Genomic DNA, 21214 nt, shown 5'->3' with positions numbered 1-21214 from the left:
TTGTGAATGGAAGACAGGTGGTATAACAGAATTTCCTGCAGAAATAAGGGTTTCCCGTCCAGTTTGCCGTTCAAGTAGCACGTAAAGACCACACGGCGCTGGCGTGTATGTTGCCATGCTCTTCGGTTTCTCGGATGTATGTAAAAGACACTTGCAGTACTTCGGTGTCAAGACACAGTATTTCGAAATATTCGTTAGTTCTGATGCAATCGTCTGTCTGCTTTTCACACGCATTCTCTACCTCTCGGCAGCAAAAACCGTAGTATCAATCCGTAGTATCCTTCGGTTTGCATTTCACACATGAACACCTGCACGACGAAAAACCAGCGCTTGTTTCGGCTTACACAAGTGCTTCTCCGTGATACATGGAAATTTCACAAAGCAGTCCATGTTCACGGCACGGTGAGCTACTGCTGAGGACGAATGTGACTCCGATTGATCTCTGGACGAGGAATCTTCTGCTGCGAAGAACACACTTTCCAGCACGCTAACGCACGAACAACAGTTCTGTGTGAGCGACAGTTCTCGAATGAGAAATTCATGCGCACTCATGTTCAAGAGGCTCGACATTCTCGACGTAGAAAGTGGTCACAAATGCCCACTGCCATTTTCGTTTTCGCCGGATTAGCGCTCGGAAGTGCACGTATTACATGCGTCCTCGACAGATGGCGCGGGGTGATGACTGCACGGTTTCCTACTAGGTCCCTGGACATGCAATTATGGAAAATTCGATTACAGAAAAACTACAGCGACTTCAGCGGAGTTCTTTGATATTCGAACTTTTGAAGGTTCAAGCTTTTCGCTGAACATAAAGTTTCGATAGGTTTATATTCACTTTTCGGTCCCTTTAAAGGAGAGGCTAAAGTTCTTATATTTAATACTTCGTAATGAAGTTCAAAGCTCTTTGAAATCCAAAATTCAGCTTCAAGACCCATTCTCGCTTCGTGACCGGCATCCTTTGACCTTGAAAGAGATCAGATGCAGAACTGACACATTTAAGTTCTCGTTTTTACCAAACACGATAGCTGACTGGAATAAATTGCCAGCTGACATTTGTAACGCGGATAAATATGATAAGTTCGCGAACATGTTAGATAATTACTTCAAAAGTGACTAATACATCCCAGCTGGCTCCGCGACTTTTCATCTATTTCTCTACTGCCATTGATTATGTGTTTATTATGCGTGTAGTTCTCTACATATTGTTTCACAAGTGTGTAGTTTTCTTCTATTCTAGTGTGTGTTCTTATTCAAGTGTGTAGTCTTTCTATGATTGTGCGTAATTTATTACACCTATACTGAGCACCGTAAAACTGCGTACTTGTATCCTACTCCTGCTATGGCGCCTGGTGGCGCCCGCAGTATTCAGAAATAAAAAAATAAAATAAATAAAAATAAATTATCCTCCTCGGTTTTTTCCGTTTCGTCTGCGTCCATCATATTAGTGAGTTTTAGTATACCGTTGATGAGGTTATCGTGCCTATCGGAACCAATCGCAGTGGCGCGTGACTCAGAATCTTATCCACTGATTGGTTCCGGTTGATACGGTTCGACGCAAGCCACGTTATCAACGGTCTGCTAAAACTCTCTATTCTCCGAAATGATGTCGCCCTTTTGTCTACGTGTCTTGCTCGCATATGTTTACACGCAATTTTCCGGTTCGTGTCAGAACTTTCTGCATTGTGGACGGCCTTGCAGTGGGCGCGGATGTGCCCAATTTCTTTACAACGTAAACATAACGGTGGTTTCCCTGGCACTGGTAGAAGTACGGGGTCGCCTCTAATGTTAACCATGTACGGAATGCGTTCCACGGTACAATTTTCATCGAGCCGAAGCTTAACAATCCTTGTCGTCGTTTCAATGCCCGCAAATTCTGCGCATTTCCGTTTTTCACGAGCGGCGTCCATGACTTTGCCGTACTCCCTCATAGCTTCGTGAATCATTTCATTTGGCAAGTGCGGCGACACCCAGTGCATCTTGATCGTTATTTCCTTGGCATTCGGGTCTATAAATAAACACCGTTTGCCCTTTACGAGGATCCCTTTCGCCTGCAGCAATTTGTCTTTCTGTGTCTCGTCGTTTAGCGTAATGGCCCACATATGATTATAGCGGTGTGCTTCAAAAGCTGCGATTTCTTTCCTGTCTATACAACCGCCTTGAAAGGGAAGTCAAAGTCCAATATCTTATACGGCTTAGCTGACGGGTCCGCATGCATGATAACAGTGTTGCAAGACAAATTACCTGGGGTTATAGTAGGCAGAATCGTCCTGTATTCAGCTGCAGTCACGTTAGGCCTACCTTCAACCCGGCTACGCCGTTGACACCGCTCGGAGCGAGCTCTTTCTCCGCTTCTGGCATTCTACGTCCGTTACCGACGAATGCCGGAAGTGGAATGCATGATACCACTACACTAGCGGCGCCGTTTCCACGCCAATCCCCGACGAGGTCCATTAATAAAAACGTATGATTCGCAGTAATATTTTCTTCATTCGTTTCCTTTACCCCAGTGTAAATTTCGTGTACCTACGTTTCCACATTTGTAATATTGCTTCTGGAATGGGTCTCATACAAAGTTAATCATGAACATGCATTTTAGAACATGGTCCTTGGCACATGCAAAAGCGCTGCGCCGCCCGGGAATCGAACCCGGGTCGCAAGAATGGGAATCTTGCATGATACCACTACACCAGCGGCGCTGTTTACACTCACATCTCCGACGAGGTCCATTAATAAAAGCTTATGATTCGTAGTAATATTTTCTTCATTCGTTTCCTTTACCCCAGTGTAAATTCTGTGTACCTGCGTTTCCACATTTGTAATATTGCTTCTGGAATGGGTCTCATACAAAGTTAATCATGAACATGCATTTTAGAACATGGTCCTTGGCACATGCAAAAGCGCTGCGCCGCCCGGGAATCGAACCCGGGTCGCAAGAACGGGAATCTTGCATGATACCACTACACCAGCGGCGCTGTTTACACTCACATCTCCGACGAGGTCCATTAATAAAAACTTATGATTCGTAGTAATATTTTCTTCATTCGTTTCCTTTACCCCAGTGTAAATTCCGTGTACCTACGTTTCCACATTTGTAATATTGCTTCTGGAATGGGTCTCATACAAAGGTAATCATGAACATGCATTTTAGAACATGGTCCTTGGCACATGCAAAAGCGCTGCGCCGCCCGGGAATCGAACCCGGGTCGCAAGAATGGGAATCTTGCATGATACCACTACACCAGCGGCGCTTTTTTCTTTTCTTTCCACCTTTATTTTTCAGAGCTTATTACTCTGAGTCACGTACGACTCAATAACTCACAATACTATACGCAATACGACACAATCACAGAAAGATAATACGGTGTTTCTCCTCTATAACGGACACGTTAATAACACAACTTCTACAAAACATTCAGCCTTTCGCAGACTGTATCTAACCACTCAGGCACTTCTAAGAGCTGAGTACAAGCTAACTTTACCTGCAGTAGTTCGGCTTTGAAATATTTCATAGGAGGACACAAGGGCTCTTCGTTCCTATCAGCCATACGAAGCTTCCACAAACAGTACATGGCAACAAGAAGAACGATATCGTATCTCACATTTTCACCGGGGCGTAATGGGAGGAAGCGGATAGTGTGAGGATTAAGCGATAGGCGGCGCTTAAGGACTTTGAACTGTAAGTCATCCCAAAAGAATAAAGCTTCTGTGCAGTCCAGAAAAAGGTGATCGACAGTCTCGGGCATATTGCAAAATCTGCAATTCAGGGACCACGGAACATAGAATCCCTTCTGTTGAAGCCAAGCTTTCACGGGCAGTGTGGACGTGTGTAATTTAAAGAAAAATGACTTCATGTTGGGCTTGACCGGCATCTTCCTGACTCTGCACAATACATCCGTGCCATGCCATCCGGAGGGGATTTGACGGTAGATGGGCACGGGAAAGAGTACATCGAGAAGATGAGCTACCAACGTTTTCTTGGCGACAGAAAAGAGGTACTCTAAGCTGAATCTAGCCCTCAAGAAGTTTAGGCTCTCGACAACCTCTTTGTAGAAACCGCTTAAGCGTAGACTTTCTTCGTGAAACCCAACATATATATCGGGAACGTAGTTGTACGCAAGGGTTCGCTTGATGGTTTCCAGAATCGGGTGTGGACTCTGCCTATAAAAAAACAGTCTCATGACGAGTTGCTTGATGTAGAGATGCTGTAAGCCTAGTCCGCCGTCCTTGACTTTCTTGAACAGGTTTTGTCTTCGCATCCTTTCGAACGTTGAACACCATATCGTGGTGGCAAATATGCGATGACAACGATGTATAATTTTGCGGGAGCATTGCAGGACTTGCAAGAGGTAAATCAGCTTAGCGGCCAGAAAAACATTGCACACAGAAGCTCGTTGAAAGATTGAGAGATCTTGTTTTTTCCAGGTCGAAGCATGTGTCCTAATGTTTTGTAATCGCTCCGACCACAAGGAGGTCGTGTTACAACTTTTCTCTAAAGGAACCCCAAGGTAGCAAGGACCACGGGTTTGCCACTGAACGCCACAAAAGAATTCCGGGGCTGTTCCCCATTGACCGCACCATATCCCCAGAGATTTGTCCTTGTTTAGACGTGCCCCAGAGACTTGACCAAACACATGAAGTTCGTGAATAACTTTGACGACACTTGGCTTGTCTGTCACGAGAAACGCAAGGTCATCCGCGTACGCCACGACCTTCACCACAGCATCGCGAAGCTCGAAACCATGTATGTCATCACGAGAGATGATACGCTGGCATAACGGCTCAAGGTATAGATCAAATAGTAGGGACGACATGGGACAGCCTTGTCGTACTGAAGCTCGAAGGGGCACTGGCGCGGTAAGAGTGCCGTTAATTACCAGGCTCGTTGCAACCTGTTCATAGCACAACTTGATTCGGCTTACGAACTTGTCTCCCATGTTGACGTAATGCAAGAGCGAAAACAAATAATCGTGACACACCCGATCAAAGGCCTTAGAGAGGTCCACTTGCAGCATGGCTACATGACTTCCTTCAAGTCGACACCAGTCTAGAACTGAGCGGACAACATGGATGTTTGTTTGTATGGTCCTGTTCCTGATTGCGCATGTCTGATGATCGCCAACAAGTTGTGTCACTACAAGCTGGAGCCTGGCAGCAAGTACTTTGGCATACACCTTATAGTCCACATTACAGAGTGTGATAGGCCGATAATCGGTCACCTTGGGTAACCGTGTCTCCGCCACTTTTTTGGGTATGAGCACAGTATGGGACCTTCGAAAACTGTGCGAGAAGATCCCGTTAGTCTCAGCTTCCGCGTAGACGCACTGTAGAATGGGCACCAGCAGGTCCACGTACCGCTTGTAGAACTCAGCTCCCAAGCCATCAGGTCCAGGAGAACGGTTAAAATTCAAACTCTGTATTGCAGAATGGATTTCCGCCTCTGTAATTTCAGCGTCCAGGACATCTTTCTCTTGCTCGTTTAACTTGGGCATATGAGAGAGAAACGACTGGATCAAATCGCCGTCCACCGTGGCAGTTGGCCTCCCAAACAGGTTCTCATAGTAGTCAACAAATATTTGTTTCATACGTTCAAGGTCTGTGACAACATGTCCTTGGTCCACCAACCGCGTGATGAGTCGAGAGCCGGTGTGCTTACGCTCTCCTGCAGCATGACTTTTACACGCGGTCATATCCGGCAAAAACCTCTTCGTTCTCGATCGTACCCTCGCGCCTTCATACCGATTGTTGTTGAAAAGTTCAAGACGGAGACGAATCTCATTTAAATCTTCCAAGAACGTTCCAGGGTTATCTGCTTCCAGTCTTGTGAGTTCTTGTTGTGCGTCCTTTAACATGTTCTCTTCATACATTTCCAGGTAGGCTAGCACGTTACTTCTCTCTATTGCAAAGGCTCTCACATCTTGTTTGAATGTTTCCCATTTAACAGCCCAGTTTCGCGGGTCATGTTGAAGCTGTGAAAGATTGGCCACCACACGCTCATCAAAAAATGGATCTTGGAGCAACCTAACGTTCATCTTCCACAACTTCCATGACCTGGGGCTGCCCAGCCTAGAAGGGCGACACCCAATAGCTACCTTCACGAGGCAGTGATCAGTAAAATAAACAGGGTGCACTTCGTACTCAGACACCGTATTCCACTGAGCGACAGAAAGATAAATACGATCCAATCGTGCGTGCGAGGTACCTTGAAAGTGAGTGTATCTTATAACTGGCTGTGTGCTGTATTCGCAGGCATCTCTTAAACCATAATCACGTGCTATTCGCTGCAGACACTCGGCACTGCGGTCTTTCGCTTGGGGGGCAACGCTCCGGTCACTAGTTGACAGCACGCAGTTAAAGTCCCCTAAAACGACCAGGTTGCCACGGGCTTGCAAATATTGCGTTAAGGATTCAAAGTACGCACACCTCGAGATTGCATCATTGGGAGCATAGACAACTAGAATCCTCCAAGGCGTTCTGTCAATAAGGATATCAAGCATCACAGCCCTACCGTCGTTGTCCACCGCGTGATAAACATGAGTGTAGCCTAGGCGTTTTCGCACGAGAAGGAGAATACCTGCTGAGTAGCCCACAGCCTCACTAACAACAACGTCGAACTCATCGAGAAAATACTGGGATAACACCTGCTCAGTGCTTTCCGGAGAACCTAGTTTTGTTTCTTGGAGTGCGAAAAAGTCGACATGTGGGAAGCTGTCAAGGAGTCTTTTGAGTTGATACTGTCGCTTTTACTACACCAGCGGCGCTGTTTACACTCACATCTCCGACGAGGTCCATTAATAAAAACTTATGATTCGTAGTAATATTTTCTTCATTCGTTTCCTTTACCCCAGTGTAAATTCCGTGTACCTACGTTTCCACATTTGTAATATTGCTTCTGGAATGGGTCTCATACAAAGTTAATCATGAACATGCATTTTAGAACATGGTCCTTGGCACATGCAAAAGCGCTGCGCCGCCCGGGAATCGAACCCGGGTCGCAGGAATGGGAATCTTGCATGATACCACTACACCAGCGGCGCTGTTTACACTCACATCTCCGACGAGGTCCATTAATAAAAACTTATGATTCGCAGTAATATTTTCTTCATTCGTTTCCTTTACCCCAGTGTAAATTCCGTGTACCTACGTTTCCACATTTGTAATATTGCTTCTGGAATGGGTCTCATACAAAGTTAATCATGAACATGCATTTTAGAACATGGTCCTTGGCACATGCAAAAGCGCTGCGCCGCCCGGGAATCGAACCCGGGTCGCAAGAATGGGAATCTTGCATGATGCCACTACACCAGCGGCGCTGTTTACACTCACATCTCCGACGAGGTCCATTAATAAAAACTTATGATTCGTAGTAATATTTTCTTCCTTCGTTTCCTTTACCCCAGTGTAAATTCCGTGTACCTACGTTTCCACATTTGTAATATTGCTTCTGGAATGGGTCTCATACAAAGTTAATCATGAACATGCATTTTAGAACATGGTCCTTGGCACATGCAAAAGCGCTGCGCCGCCCGGGAATCGAACCCGGATCGCAAGAATGGGAATCTTGCATGATACCACTACACCAGCGGCGCTGTTTTCGCTCACATCTCCGACGAGGTCCATTAATAAAAACTTATGATTCGTAGTAATATTTTCTTCATTCGTTTCCTTTACCCCAGTGTAAATTCCGTGTACCTACGTTTCCACATTTGTAATATTGCTTCTGGAATGGGTCTCATACAAAGTTAATCATGAACATGCATTTTAGAACATGGTCCTTGGCACATGCAAAAGCGCTGCGCCGCCCGGGAATCGAACCCGGGTCGCAAGAATGGGACTCTTGCATGATACCACTACACCAGCGGCGCTTTTTTCTTTTTTTTCTTTTTTTTTTTTTTGCGAGCTCGTGGGAGTCGGCCGGACGCAAGCAATATGTGCTCTGATCGAGCGGCTTCTACGGCTAGGCCTAGCCGGGATGATGGATATAAATTTGTTCTGCCAATGATTCCTTCAGGTACTGTTGCCTTGAATACAGTTTTCCTACACGCGGACCCCGCTGGGCGACCGTACAACATTGGTCATTTTAGTGATGCACTCAAGGACAAAGTGAACCGGAGTCAGGTTACATCAGTTGGTCCCTTCGTATACAATCATCTGTGGGCCCTGACCTTCGATAATGTGGCTGCGAGGGACCAGTTGCTAAGCCTTGGGGAAGTGACAGTAAAAGGGAAACGCTGCGTCATTCTGGACCCCCACAAAAAAGAGCTTCAAATCAAGCTACATTGGCTTCCGCAGCATGTACCTGACGAAGCTGTTGAGGCTGCTTTAGACCGTTTTGGTGTTGTGAAGAATATCACTCGAGAACGGTGGAGAGACTCTTTCTTTGAGGGCGCTGAGACGACTACTCGACAGATGTTTATTACTTTGAAGCGTGGTGTAGCGGCAGATAACTTGCCGCATCAGATGTTTATCTCCGGATGTCAGGTTCTAGTTGCCGTCCCAGGTAGGCCACCCCTGTGTCTGCGGTGCAAAGCGGTGGGCCATATTCGGAAGCAGTGCCACACCCCGTGGTGCAAGGTTTGTCGTCGCTTTGGCCATGCGGATGATGAATGTGTCGTGACCTATGCGTCTCAGGTTCGTCAACACACCAGCCACGGCGATCAGATGGACATAGACGATGACGATGACGAACTTGATGACGATGCCGACAGCAATCCGTCGCCTTGTGTACCCAGTGTTCCCCTTCCGCCCGCTGCTCTGCCTCAGCCGACATCGTCGGCCCCCCTCTCAGTGAGTCAGCCTCAGAAGTTGGTGGAAAATGGATGTCCGTCCTCGTCGGTACCACACCCAGTACCAGGAGAGGGTCCTTCACAAGTCCCAGTCCTGGAAGGTGGAAATTGCAACAACTGGGCCGAGACCCGCGTAGAAGACGATGATAACGATCAATGGGTAACCCCGAGAAGGAAGAAGGGTAGAAGATCACCTCCGGCGACATTGCCCGTCAAGATTGTCGAAGTGGGGCACTCTGCCCTCGACGATGTCGGCTTTCAGTCGGAATAGTGCTCTTTGCTGTGCTGACATGTTGTCACATTGTGCTGTTGTGTGTTGTTGCATTGTACGTTTCCCTTGTTTTAAGACTCGTTTCTTGTGACTGTGCAGTTTGACTTCTTCAAGCGCGGTAAGTCTACTGCTACGAACTCACTCCTCTTCTTTGCCCATCCTGCATGTACGCTTCCCCACTCTCCTAATGACGCCTCCACAACTTACATTTGCCACGCTTAACGTCAGGGGTTTGAATACCAAAAAGCGACAGTATCAACTGAAAAGACTCCTTGACAGCTTCCCACATGTTGACTTTTTCGCACTCCAAGAAACAAAACTAGGTTCTCCGGAAAACACTGAGCAGATGTTATCCCAGTATTTTCTCGATGAGTTCGACGTTGTTGTTAGTGAGGCTATGGGCTACTCAGCAGGTATTCTCCTTCTCGTGCGAAAACGCCTAGGCCACACTCATGTTTATCACGCGGTGGACAACGACGGTAGGGCTGTGATGCTTGATATCCTTATTGACAGAACGCCTTGGAGGATTCTAGTTATCTATGCTCCCAATGATGCAACCTTAAGGTGTGCGTACTTCGAATCCTTAACGCAATATTTGCAAGCCCGTGGTAACCTGGTCGTTTTAGGGGACTTTAACTGCGTGCTGTCAACTAGTGACCGGAGCGTTGCCTCTCAAGCGAAGGACCGCAGTGCCGAGTGTCTGCAGCGAATAGCACGTGATTATGGTTTAAGAGATGCCTGCGAATACAGCACACAGCCAGTGATAAGATACACTCACTTTCAAGGTACATCGCACGCACGATTGGATCGTAGTTATCTTTCTGTCGCTCAGTGGAATACGGTGTGTGAGTACGAAGTGCACCCTGTTTATTTTACTGATCACTGCCTCGTGAAGGTCGCTATTGGGTGTCGCCCTCCTAGGCTGGGCAGCCCCAGGTCATGGAAGTTGTGGAAGATGAACGTTAGGTTGCTCCAAGATCCAGTTTTTGATGAGCACGTGGTGGCCAATCTTTCACGGCTTCAACATGACCCGCGAAATTGGGCTGCTAAATGGGAAACATTCAAACAAGACGTGAGAGCCTTTGCAATAGAGAGAAGTAACGTGCTAGCCTACCTAGAAATGTATGAAGAGAACATGTTAAAGGAAGCACAACAAGAACTCACAAGACTGGAAGCAGATAACCCTGGGACGTTCTTGGAAGATTTAAATGAGATTCGTCTCCGTCTTGAACTTTTCAACAACAATCGGTATGAAGGCGCGAGGGTACGATCGAGAACGAAGAGGTTTTTGCCGGATATGACCGCGTCTAAAAGTCATGCTGCAGGAGAGCGTAAGCACACCGGCTCTCGACTCATCACGCGGTTGGTGGACCAAGGACATGTTGTCACAGACCTTGAACGCATGAAACAAATATTTGTTGACTACTATGAGAACCTGTTTGGGAGGCCAACTGCCACGGTGGACGACGATTTGATCCAGTCGTTTCTCTCTCATATGCCCAAGTTAAACGAGCAAGAGAAAGATGTCCTGGACGCTGAAATTACAGAGGCGGAAATCCATTCTGCAATACAGAGTTTGAATTTTAACCGTTCTCCTGGACCTGATGGCTTGGGAGCTGAGTTGTACAAGCGGTACGTGGACCTGCTGGTGCCCATTCTACAATGCGTCTACGCGGAAGCTGAGACTAACGGGATCTTCTCGCACAGTTTTCGAAGGTCCCATACTGTGCTCATACCCAAAAAAGTGGCGGAGACACGGTTACCCAAGGTGACCGATTATCGGCCTATCACACTCTGTAATGTGGACTATAAGGTGTATGCCAAAGTACTTGCTGCCAGGCTCCAGCTTGTGGTGACACAACTTGTTGGCGATCATCAGACATGCGCAATCAGGAACAGGACCATACAAACAAACATCCATGTTGTCCGCTCGGTTCTAGACTGGTGTCGACTTGAAGGAAGTCATGTAGCCCTACTGCAAGTGGACCTCTCTAAGGCTTTTGATCGGGTGTGTCACGATTATTTGTTTTCGCTCTTGCATTACGTCAACATGGGAGACAAGTTCGTAAGCCGAATCAAGTTGTGCTATGAACAGGTTGCAACGAGCCTGGTAATTAACGGCACTCTTACCGCGCCAGTGCCCCTTCGAGCTTCAGTACGACAAGGCTGTCCCATGTCATCCCTACTATTTGATCTATACCTTGAGCCGTTATGCCAGCGTATCATCTCTCGTGGTGACATACGTGGTTTCGAGCTTCGCGATGCTGTGGTGAAGGTCGTGGCGTACGCGGATGACCTTGCGTTTCTCGTGACAGACAAGCCAAGTGTCGTCAAAGTTATTCACGAACTTCATGTGTTTGGTCAAGTCTCTGGGGCACGTCTAAACAAGGACAAATCTCTGGGGATATGGTGCGGTCAATGGGGAACAGCCCCGGAATTCTTTTGTGGCGTTCAGTGGCAAACCCGTGGTCCTTGCTACCTTGGGGTCCCGTTAGACAAAAGTTGTAACACGACCTCCTTGTGGTCGGAGCGATTACAAAACATTACGACACATGCTTCGACCTGGAAAAAACAAGATCTCTCAATGTTTCAACGAGCTTCTGTGTGCAATGTTTTTCTGGCCGCTAAGCTGATTTACCTCTTGCAAGTCCTGCAATGCTCCCGCAAAATTATACATCGTTGTCATCGCATATTTGCCACCACAATATGGTGTTCAACGTTCGAAAGGATGCGAAGACAAAACCTGTTCAAGAAAGTCAAGGACGGCGGACTAGGCTTACAGCATCTCTACATCAAGCAACTCGTCATGAGACTGTTTTTTTATAGGCAGAGTTCACACCCGATTCTGGAAACCATCAAGCGGGCCCTTGCGTACAACTACATTCCCGATATATATGTTGGGTTTCACGAAGAAAGTCTACGCTTAAGCGGGTTCTACAAAGAGGTTGTCGAGAGCCTAAACTTCTTGAAGGCTAGATTCAGCCTAGAGTACCTCTTTTCTGTCGCCAAGAAAACGTTGGTAGCTCATCTTCTCGATGTACTCTTTCCTGTGCCCATCTACCGTCAAATCCCCTCCGGATGGCACGGCACGGATGTATTGTGCAGAGTCAGGAAGATGCCGGTCAAGCCCAACATGAAGTCATTTTTCTTTAAATTACACACGTCCACACTGCCCGTGAAAGCTTGGCTTCAACAGAAGGGATTCTATGTTCCGTGGTCCGTGAATTGCAGATTTTGCAACACGCCCGAGACTGTCGATCACCTTTTTCTGGACTGCACAGAAGCTTTATTCTTTTGGGATGACTTACAGTTCAAAGTCCTTAAGCGCCGTCTTTCGCTTAATCCTCACACTATCCGCTTCCTCCCATTACGCCCCGGTGAAAATGTGAGATACGATATCGTTCTTCTTGTTGCCATGTACTGTTTGTGGAAGCTTCGTATGGCCGATAGGAACGAAGAGCCCTTGTGTCCTCCTATGAAATATTTCAAAGCCGAACTACTGCAGGTAAAGTTAGCTTGTACTCAGCTCTTAGAAGTGCCTGAGTGGTTAGATACAGTCTGCGAAAGGCTGAATGTTTTGTAGAAATTGTGTTATTAACGTGTCCGGTATAGAGGAGAAACATCGTATTCTCTCTCTGTGATTTTGTCGTATTGTGTATGGTATTGTGAGGTATTGAGTCGACGTGACTCAGAGTAGTAAGCTCTGAAAAATAAAGGTGGAAAAGAAAAAGAAAAAAACAGCGCCGCTGGTGTAGTGGTATCATGCCAGATTCCCATTCTTGCGACCCGGGTTCGATTCCCGGGCGGCGCAGCGCTTTTGCATGTGCCAAGGACCATGTTCTAAAATGCATGTTCATGATTAACTTTGTATGAGACCCATTCCAGAAGCAATATTACAAATGTGGAAACGTAGGTACACGGAATTTACACTGGGGTAAAGGAAACGAATGAAGAAAATATTACTACGAATCATCGGGAATCGAACCCGGATCGCAAGAATGGGAATCTTGCATGATACCACTACACCAGCGGCGCTGTTTACACTCACATCTCCGACGAGGTCCATTAATAAAAACTTATGCTTCGTAGTAATATTTTCTTCATTCGTTTCCTTTACCCCAGTGTAAATTCCGTGTACCTACGTTTCCACATTTGTAATATTGCTTCTGGAATGGGTCTCATACAAAGTTAATCATGAACATGCATTTTAGAACATGGTCCTTGGCACATGCAAAAGCGCTGCGCCGCCCGGGAATCGAACCCGGGTCGCAAGAATGGGACTCTTGCATGATACCACTACACCAGCGGCGCTGTTTACACTCACATCTCCGACGAGGTCCATTAATAAAAACTTATGATTCGTAGTAATATTTTCTTCATTCGTTTCCTTTACCCCAGTGTAAATTCCGTGTACCTACGTTTCCACATTTGTAATATTGCTTCTGGAATGGGTCTCATACAAAGTTAATCATGAACATGCATTTTAGAACATGGTCCTTGGCACATGCAAAAGCGCTGCGCCGCCCAGAAATCGAACCCGGGTCGCAAGAATGGGAATCTTGCATGATACCAGTACACCAGCGGCGCCGTCGCCACTCCTATCCCCGACGAAGTTCATTAATAAAAACGTATGATTCGTAGTAATATTTTCGTCATTCGTTTCCTTTACCCCAGTGTAAATTCCTTGTACCTACGTTTCCACACTTGTAATATTGCTTCTGGAATGGGTCTCAAACAAAGTTAGTCATCAACATGCACTTTAGAAGATGGTCCTTGGCACATGCAAAAGCGCTGCACCGCCCGGAAATCTTGCATGATACCACTACACCAGCGGCGCCGTTTTCACTCCTATCTCCGACGAGGTCCATTAATAAAAACGTATCATTCGTAGTAATATTTCCTTCACTCGTTTCCTTTACCTCCGCGTAAATTCCTTGTGCCTACGTTTCCACACCTGTAATATTGCTTCTGGAATGGGTCTCAAACAAAGTTAGTCATCAACATGCACTTTAGAAGATGGTCCTTGGCACATGCAAAAGCGCTGCACCGCCCGGAAATCTTGCATGATACCACTACACCAGCGGCGCCGTTTTCACTCCTATCTCCGACGAGGTCCATTAATAAAAACGTATCATTCGTAGTAATATTTCCTTCACTCGTTTCCTTTACCTCCGCGTAAATTCCTTGTGCCTACGTTTCCACACCTGTAATATTGCTTCTGGAATGGGTCTCAAACAAAGTTAGTCATCAACATGCACTTTAGAAGATGGTCCTTGGCACATGCAAAAGCGCTGCACCGCCCGGAAATCTTGCATGATACCACTACAGCAGCGGCGCCGTTTTCACTCCTATCTCCGACGAGGTCCATTAATAAAAACGCATCATTCGTAGTAATATTTCCTTCACTCGTTTCCTTTACCTCCGCGTAAATTCCTTGTGCCTACGTTTCCACACCTGTAATATTGCTTCTGGAATGGGTCTCAAACAAAGTTAGTCATCAACATGCACTTTAGAAGATGGTCCTTGGCACATGCAAAACCGCTGCACCGCCCGGAAATCTTGCATGATACCACTACAGCAGCGGCGCCGTTTTCACTCCTATCTCCGACGAGGTCCATTAATAAAAACGCATCATTCGTAGTAATATTTCCTTCACTCGTTTCCTTTACCTCCGCGTAAATTCCTTGTGCCTACGTTTCCACACCTGTAATATTGCTTCTGGAATGGGTCTCAAACAAAGTTAGTCATCAACATGCACTTTAGAAGATGGTCCTTGGCACATGCAAAAGCGCTGCACCGCCCGGAAATCTTGCATGATACCACTACAGCAGCGGCGCCGTTTTCACTCCTATCTCCGACGAGGTCCATTAATAAAAACGCATCATTCGTAGTAATATTTCCTTCACTCGTTTCCTTTACCTCCGCGTAAATTCCTTGTGCCTACGTTTCCACACCTGTAATATTGCTTCTGGAATGGGTCTCAAACAAAGTTAGTCATCAACATGCACTTTAGAAGATGGTCCTTGGCACATGCAAAAGCGCTGCACCGCCCGGAAATCTTGCATGATACCACTACAGCAGCGGCGCCGTTTTCACTCCTATCTCCGACGAGGTCCATTAATAAAAACGCATCATTCGTAGTAATATTTCCTTCACTCGTTTCCTTTACCTCCGCGTAAATTCCTTGTGCCTACGTTTCCACACCTGTAATATTGCTTCTGGAATGGGTCTCAAACAAAGTTAGTCATCAACATGCACTTTAGAAGATGGTCCTTGGCACATGCAAAAGCGCTGCACCGCCCGGAAATCTTGCATGATACCACTACAGCAGCGGCGCCGTTTTCACTCCTATCTCCGACGAGGTCCATTAATAAAAACGCATCATTCGTAGTAATATTTCCTTCACTCGTTTCCTTTACCTCCGCGTAAATTCCTTGTGCCTACGTTTCCACACCTGTAATATTGCTTCTGGAATGGGTCTCAAACAAAGTTAGTCATCAACATGCACTTTAGAAGATGGTCCTTGGCACATGCAAAAGCGCTGCACCGCCCGGAAATCTTGCATGATACCACTACAGCAGCGGCGCCGTTTTCACTCCTATCTCCGACGAGGTCCATTAATAAAAACGCATCATTCGTAGTAATATTTCCTTCACTCGTTTCCTTTACCTCCGCGTAAATTCCTTGTGCCTACGTTTCCACACCTGTAATATTGCTTCTGGAATGGGTCTCAAACAAAGTTAGTCATCAACATGCACTTTAAAATATGGTCCTTGGCACATGCAAAAGCGTCGCGCAGCGCGGGTATCGAATCCGGGTCACAAGAATGGGAACCTTGCATGGTACCACTACACCAGCGGCGCTTTTTTGTTTTCCCACCAGGTAATAACGTTTATTTACAAACATTAAAATAAGCTATGACTGTACAGTGTTAATGAGTGATGTATGATGAATTAATGATGCACACCGTAGCATCCAAATACAAATGTAGTACCATGTACTACACCAGCGGCGCGGTTTCCACTCCGATCCCCGTATACAGTGACTCTAGTGCCACCACTGATCTCGATTGTAAAAGGCTGGATCGCGGATAGGGAGCGCGAGCGTGAAGAAACCGGCCGTCATCTTACTGTACCCACATTCCCACCCACAACAGTCGCCGCAGCGATCATGGCAACATCTTGCAATTACGGTCGTACCGACCGTACTGGCAAGGTTACAGGGCCTAAATTTATACAGGTGAGTCACTCTTTATCGAGGAATAAATAGGCGTCGATTCTGTATATTTAGTTGACCATTATGAAGTGTTTTTTGCCCAAAACGAGCACTGGATGCAGGTTGCTTGATCGCTCTCCGACGTTCAATCGAGCACACTTGCATTTTAGCCGGCGGCAAATACAGTTTGAGTGCATAATATGCTTGAAAGAACAGTATATGTGCGAGCACTCGAGCGCTTTTTTGCATGCATTGGTAGCATGGTACCAGACTTGTGCCCGTTACTCGAAAAAAGTAATTGATTACCGTTACCGTTACTTGTACGAAAAAAGTAACTGATTACCGTTACCAATTACTAGACTCCAAATGTAATTGAGTAACAAATAGAAAAGTAACGCGTTACTCTGCATTCACGCAAATTATGCCCGTCTTTGCGCGCCTCAGAGGGGGGGGGGGGGGGAGAAAGAAAGAAATCGTTCAACAGCCGAACAACTGAAATAACACGAAAAACAAAAACGCGCAGGAGAAGAAGATCTGTACGTCTACTGTATTTATCACCTGGGAAGACGTTGACCCGATTGTGGAAGAGCATTGCGTGGATCTTCTCATGACTCACTACACCTCCAAAGGTACCATAATGGTACCACCACACTGGTGTAGTAAGAGATTAGGGAGAGAGACCCTGAAATTCCATAGCCTTATTACAATGACCTCTGCTTGGTGTAGTAGAACGGTCAAAAAAAGGCTGACTGCACAAGGGTCTTGACTTTGTTCAGAATATCTGAAAGACGAGTTAATCTCTACCGGAAAAGTAATCAATTACTGAGTAATCGATTACTCAGAAAAGTAATTGATTACTCGAAAATTTACTTTGACAGTAAAGTACCTGATTACTCTAAAATTACTCACAAAAGTAATTGATTACAAGTAACGCAATTACTAGTAACGCGTTACGCACAAGTCTGCATGGTACACGGTGTTCTCTGCGGAAGCAAGTGCCACATTCATTTCTTTGAATTACCTCCACGCACAAGTTCGGTATTACGTCATAATGAGACCACGATTGTCACCTTTTGTCATGTATTGGTATTGTTTTGTGCCTTGGTTTGATTTGTGACAAAGAATCCTACGTAACGGTGGTGTGGCGCGACTTGAATAACGCCTTTGTGTCTGAGCTGTATCGTCAGCTTGTTACGATAGTAATAATTTGTAGCGTGTCGTGCTATTTGAAGCAGTTTTTAAGGCAAAAGTGGTATCTCAATACAGGTTTCGTCATGAGGGCTACCCAGTGAATAATCTGTGCAGTGTGATACGGCTGGGTGTAGAGGTAAGTATCACGTTCCTCATCCACTGGTTTCTACTTTACAGGAAGGAGCAACCTCAGTGCACGCACTGTGGTTAGCCTCTCTCAGTTTTGCATATTTTCTTACATGTTCACATCAGAAACACGCCTTACACTTTAGGCTCCTTCACCCTGCAATATAATAATTAGATATTATAATTCTTTTTAGTAGAGTTCCCCATATTCTTTCTAGGATGGTTTTTAATCTTTTTAATTTTTAGACGATACAGGGCTTGTAAACCATGTTTTAAACTGATGTTTTAACATTTGTCCAATGCATTTGTTAAACAACATATTCATTTTTAACTGGTTGCACCCAAACCGATGTTCTGATGTATTATTTCCTTTGTTGTCGATGCACCATAAAAATTGGAATAATCATCATCAATGCAGGTTACTTCACAGCTGCCTCGACATACTCAAGGAATGGGTGCAGAACCAGCGTAATGCCCACAAACTTTGACTACCACAGCACCTCCAGAAAGTAAAGGCATATGTGTCACATGGGATTTTTAAAGGCATTCACAGTATATAATACCTTGTATGAACTGTTGTAGATCTAAGCAGCCTCTACAGTACACTCTCAGAAATTCAAACTTGTCAGGGAACTGTGATAATTGTTTCAGTTAATAGGCATGCACATATACGCTCTAAGAAGAAAATTATTTATTGAGAATGCAGTACTCTGGCTACTCATGTTGTTTACATCTACTGTTGACCACATTCATTTATCACATATTATATTCTTACATATTATTAATATATTATCACATATTCGATCACATTAAATTTAAAATTTAGCATATATGAGAAAATATCAGGAGGGAAGTTGCTATTCATTGCTCATTCCAACCTAAAATTGAGTGCTACAAATTTAGAGAGCGTACCTGACCATTGTCATTCCTAAAATATATATTGCCATTGAAGCAAGGTCACAAAACAATAAATGTAGTCTTTTGCGACCTCCCTGCACGTTCATTGTATCCTGAAACGCATAAGTGCAAGAAATAAATCTTGAACTTGAATAAACTTGATGTTGTATAAACTTGACATAAAATGTTGAATAATATAATGAATGATATAAAATATTGAATAAACTTGCACTCGTATATATTCTCTTTACTCATCATCAGTGATCTTCATTACAAAAGCATATCGTGTTAGACTTTTTTGTTTGCGTTTCACAGACTGGGTACACGAGGGCCAAAATGACAAAATCACAACTGTTTCAAGCTCCAAACAGTCCTGTTGCAATTTGAAGACCATACGTGGAGCTGCATTTTTTGGAACATGCTCCACATAACAAGCATGACAAAGTCAGCACTGGATAGCAGGACCCCGTCCCCAAGCAGCTTTTCTCACGCTGCAGTTGTATTCAACAAAAGCATGTGAGTGCTGGAGAAGGACATTCAGTTTGGCACAACCGCGCCTGCAAATAATCAGAACAAATAAAGGAAGAAGCAAACAAACATAGAAGGGCTGTACTTCAAAAAGAGATGAGTCCTGTGTCTCAAGGAGGTGTTACCACTTTCTAAGTAACTTAATTGATTAAGCTTGCATCACTACCTGATTAACTGTCCTAACGAGTGTGATCTAATTGCGTGAAGTAATTATTCGGGCTGCTTCGGTGTGTCCATATTTGCGAGGCAAAGCACCGCTGTCGTTTACTAAAAGACTCTTTCTAAGGCGATGCTTGATATAAATCATACTAAACGCATACACGGCTAAAACAGCGGCTGTGATTCTACAGAACGATCTCTTTCTGCCATGCGAGTATATCTGTTCCCGGACCGTTCTTTATGGAACAATTTTTGTCCAGAACACAGTACGGGATATTATATACATGGTTGTTGTTAACCTCAAGTCGTTTCTTATTGAAATATTGGCTGAGAAACGTGCTGTAGTACAATCCCCAGCGCTGCACTGCAGTGACGGTCTAGTTTCGAAATGTAAAACATAACGTAATTAAGAATCGAACGGCAGGACACCTGTGAAACACTGTTAGGATACATCAGTATACTGGCACCTTACAAAATTGTGTGATGACAAACAACGATCAATGCTAGTAGCGCAATAAATACTCACAATCTCTGTTGCCTCCCATTGTTTTCTATGGGCACACACAGCACTTTAGGGCCCACCAACATGGCGGCCCGAAGGCACGCCTCTCCCCCACGAGCCCCTCTCCCATGCGCGATCCAGCCTTTATACATAGAGATCAGTGAGTGCCACCACCTGTAGTTGAGTGCCCGAATACTAGCTCCCTCTGTACTGAGGCACCCTAGCTGTAGTCATCTTCTTGCGCCCTCTTGGAAAGGGAAAGCGAGTGACGATGCACATAGCTCGCGCATGGAGTGGTTCCAACTGAAGAGAATCGATCACCGTTGTCTAGGCGACATCCGTAAACAATTCTATGCACTTGACACGCTATTAGACTGTGGTGTTGCGCGTTGTACGTTTGCAGAATCGTACCTGTGAACAATGCACAAGTCGGCATTAACTACAAAAGACGAGTTATTAAACAAGATAGAAGAAACAAGGTTGAAGATTGCACTAGCGGTAAGGTTGTCATGACACCGAGTGCAGTGTTGTGAATTCGAATTTTATCACATGCTCGGTTGCACGCTTTCGCTCGACAACCGCCAGGTTATGCAAAAATGTCAAAATCCAGGTTATGTAAGTGTTATATTGGTACTTTCAAGATTCTCGCTCAGCTCTAGCACCCATCAACCGTAACGCGGTATGTCGTCATGATCCAGGAACAGTGGCTACGACCTGAGCGATGTTCACAGTATGCCAAAGGTTGCGGGTTCCTGTGGTAAGATCTACTGATAGACGCGTTGCGTTGTGGCTGACAATGCTTCAAGGATCTCCATTTCGTAAGGGCGAGGTGCTAAAAATAGCTAAGTTTAGTGAATCGTAAAAGCGTGGCGGTTCCCAAGAAGATGACAGTTATGGGCAGCATGTTCGACTAATCGTATAAATTTTTTTTTCCAGATTTTTTCTTTTTTTCACGTCAACCATTACGTTTCACACTGTATTTCTATCGCGCATGTGCTTGAATGGTTTACCACACAAGCGAACGTAATTCATGTTGTTGCAGCTGATGATAATAATGCAATGTTTAATGGCACAGCGATAACTGCGACCATAACCATATATTCATATCTAGGAGAAGTACGCAGCATTACCGTCGCTACCGGCTTAGGTCGCTCAGTCTGTAGCGTGTTCGCCTTCTGATCCCGAGATCGCGGGTTCGAAACCGACCGAGAATGCCAGCAACTTGGTGGCAGGGTACAAGTTGCTTATACACGCCCTCTTCCGCGAGGGACAATAAATACGGGGTGCCGTGTGGTGAGCTGTCATCACACGTTAAAGGACCCTCAGGGGGCAAAAGAAATTCACAGACCGACCGCTGTGGCGTCGCCCATGATCTTAGTTGTCTGGCGATGTAAACCCCAATGTATATGTATATAATACATATGACCGTCGCTATGCCAACACCTGTCATTATAGCCCGAAGGGAGTAGTCAGCCCTTCGCAACAGCAACCCATACTGATTCAGAAGCGACTGGGACAGCAATTTTAAAACTGCAGAGATCT

General features: G+C 45.5%; 9 non-coding genes across 9 annotated transcripts; 1 reads left to right on the top strand and 8 right to left on the bottom strand.

Moving 5' to 3' along the window:
* Positions 1-2625: 2625 nt before the first annotated feature.
* On the bottom strand, positions 2626-2696 carry Trnag-ccc (transfer RNA glycine (anticodon CCC)). The gene has a single exon. It is a non-coding gene; the product is annotated as a tRNA-Gly (tRNA).
* A 205-nt stretch (positions 2697-2901) lies between these two features.
* Trnag-ccc (transfer RNA glycine (anticodon CCC)) lies at positions 2902-2972 on the bottom strand. The gene has a single exon. It is a non-coding gene; the product is annotated as a tRNA-Gly (tRNA).
* A 205-nt stretch (positions 2973-3177) lies between these two features.
* Trnag-ccc (transfer RNA glycine (anticodon CCC)) lies at positions 3178-3248 on the bottom strand. The gene has a single exon. It is a non-coding gene; the product is annotated as a tRNA-Gly (tRNA).
* A 3715-nt stretch (positions 3249-6963) lies between these two features.
* Positions 6964-7034, bottom strand: Trnag-ccc (transfer RNA glycine (anticodon CCC)). Its single transcript has one exon. It is a non-coding gene; the product is annotated as a tRNA-Gly (tRNA).
* A 205-nt stretch (positions 7035-7239) lies between these two features.
* On the bottom strand, positions 7240-7310 carry Trnag-ccc (transfer RNA glycine (anticodon CCC)). Its single transcript has one exon. It is a non-coding gene; the product is annotated as a tRNA-Gly (tRNA).
* A 205-nt stretch (positions 7311-7515) lies between these two features.
* On the bottom strand, positions 7516-7586 carry Trnag-ccc (transfer RNA glycine (anticodon CCC)). The gene has a single exon. It is a non-coding gene; the product is annotated as a tRNA-Gly (tRNA).
* Positions 7587-7791: 205 nt separating this feature from the next.
* On the bottom strand, positions 7792-7862 carry Trnag-ccc (transfer RNA glycine (anticodon CCC)). Its single transcript has one exon. It is a non-coding gene; the product is annotated as a tRNA-Gly (tRNA).
* A 4932-nt stretch (positions 7863-12794) lies between these two features.
* Positions 12795-12865, top strand: Trnag-ccc (transfer RNA glycine (anticodon CCC)). Its single transcript has one exon. It is a non-coding gene; the product is annotated as a tRNA-Gly (tRNA).
* Positions 12866-13294: 429 nt separating this feature from the next.
* Trnag-ccc (transfer RNA glycine (anticodon CCC)) lies at positions 13295-13365 on the bottom strand. Its single transcript has one exon. It is a non-coding gene; the product is annotated as a tRNA-Gly (tRNA).
* Positions 13366-21214: the final 7849 nt, after the last annotated feature.

The sequence above is a fragment of the Ornithodoros turicata genome, chromosome 1, assembly GCF_037126465.1.
Source record: "Ornithodoros turicata isolate Travis chromosome 1, ASM3712646v1, whole genome shotgun sequence".
Taxonomy (NCBI): Eukaryota; Metazoa; Arthropoda; class Arachnida; order Ixodida; family Argasidae; genus Ornithodoros; species Ornithodoros turicata.
This window is presented reverse-complemented; position numbering and strand designations above follow the sequence as displayed.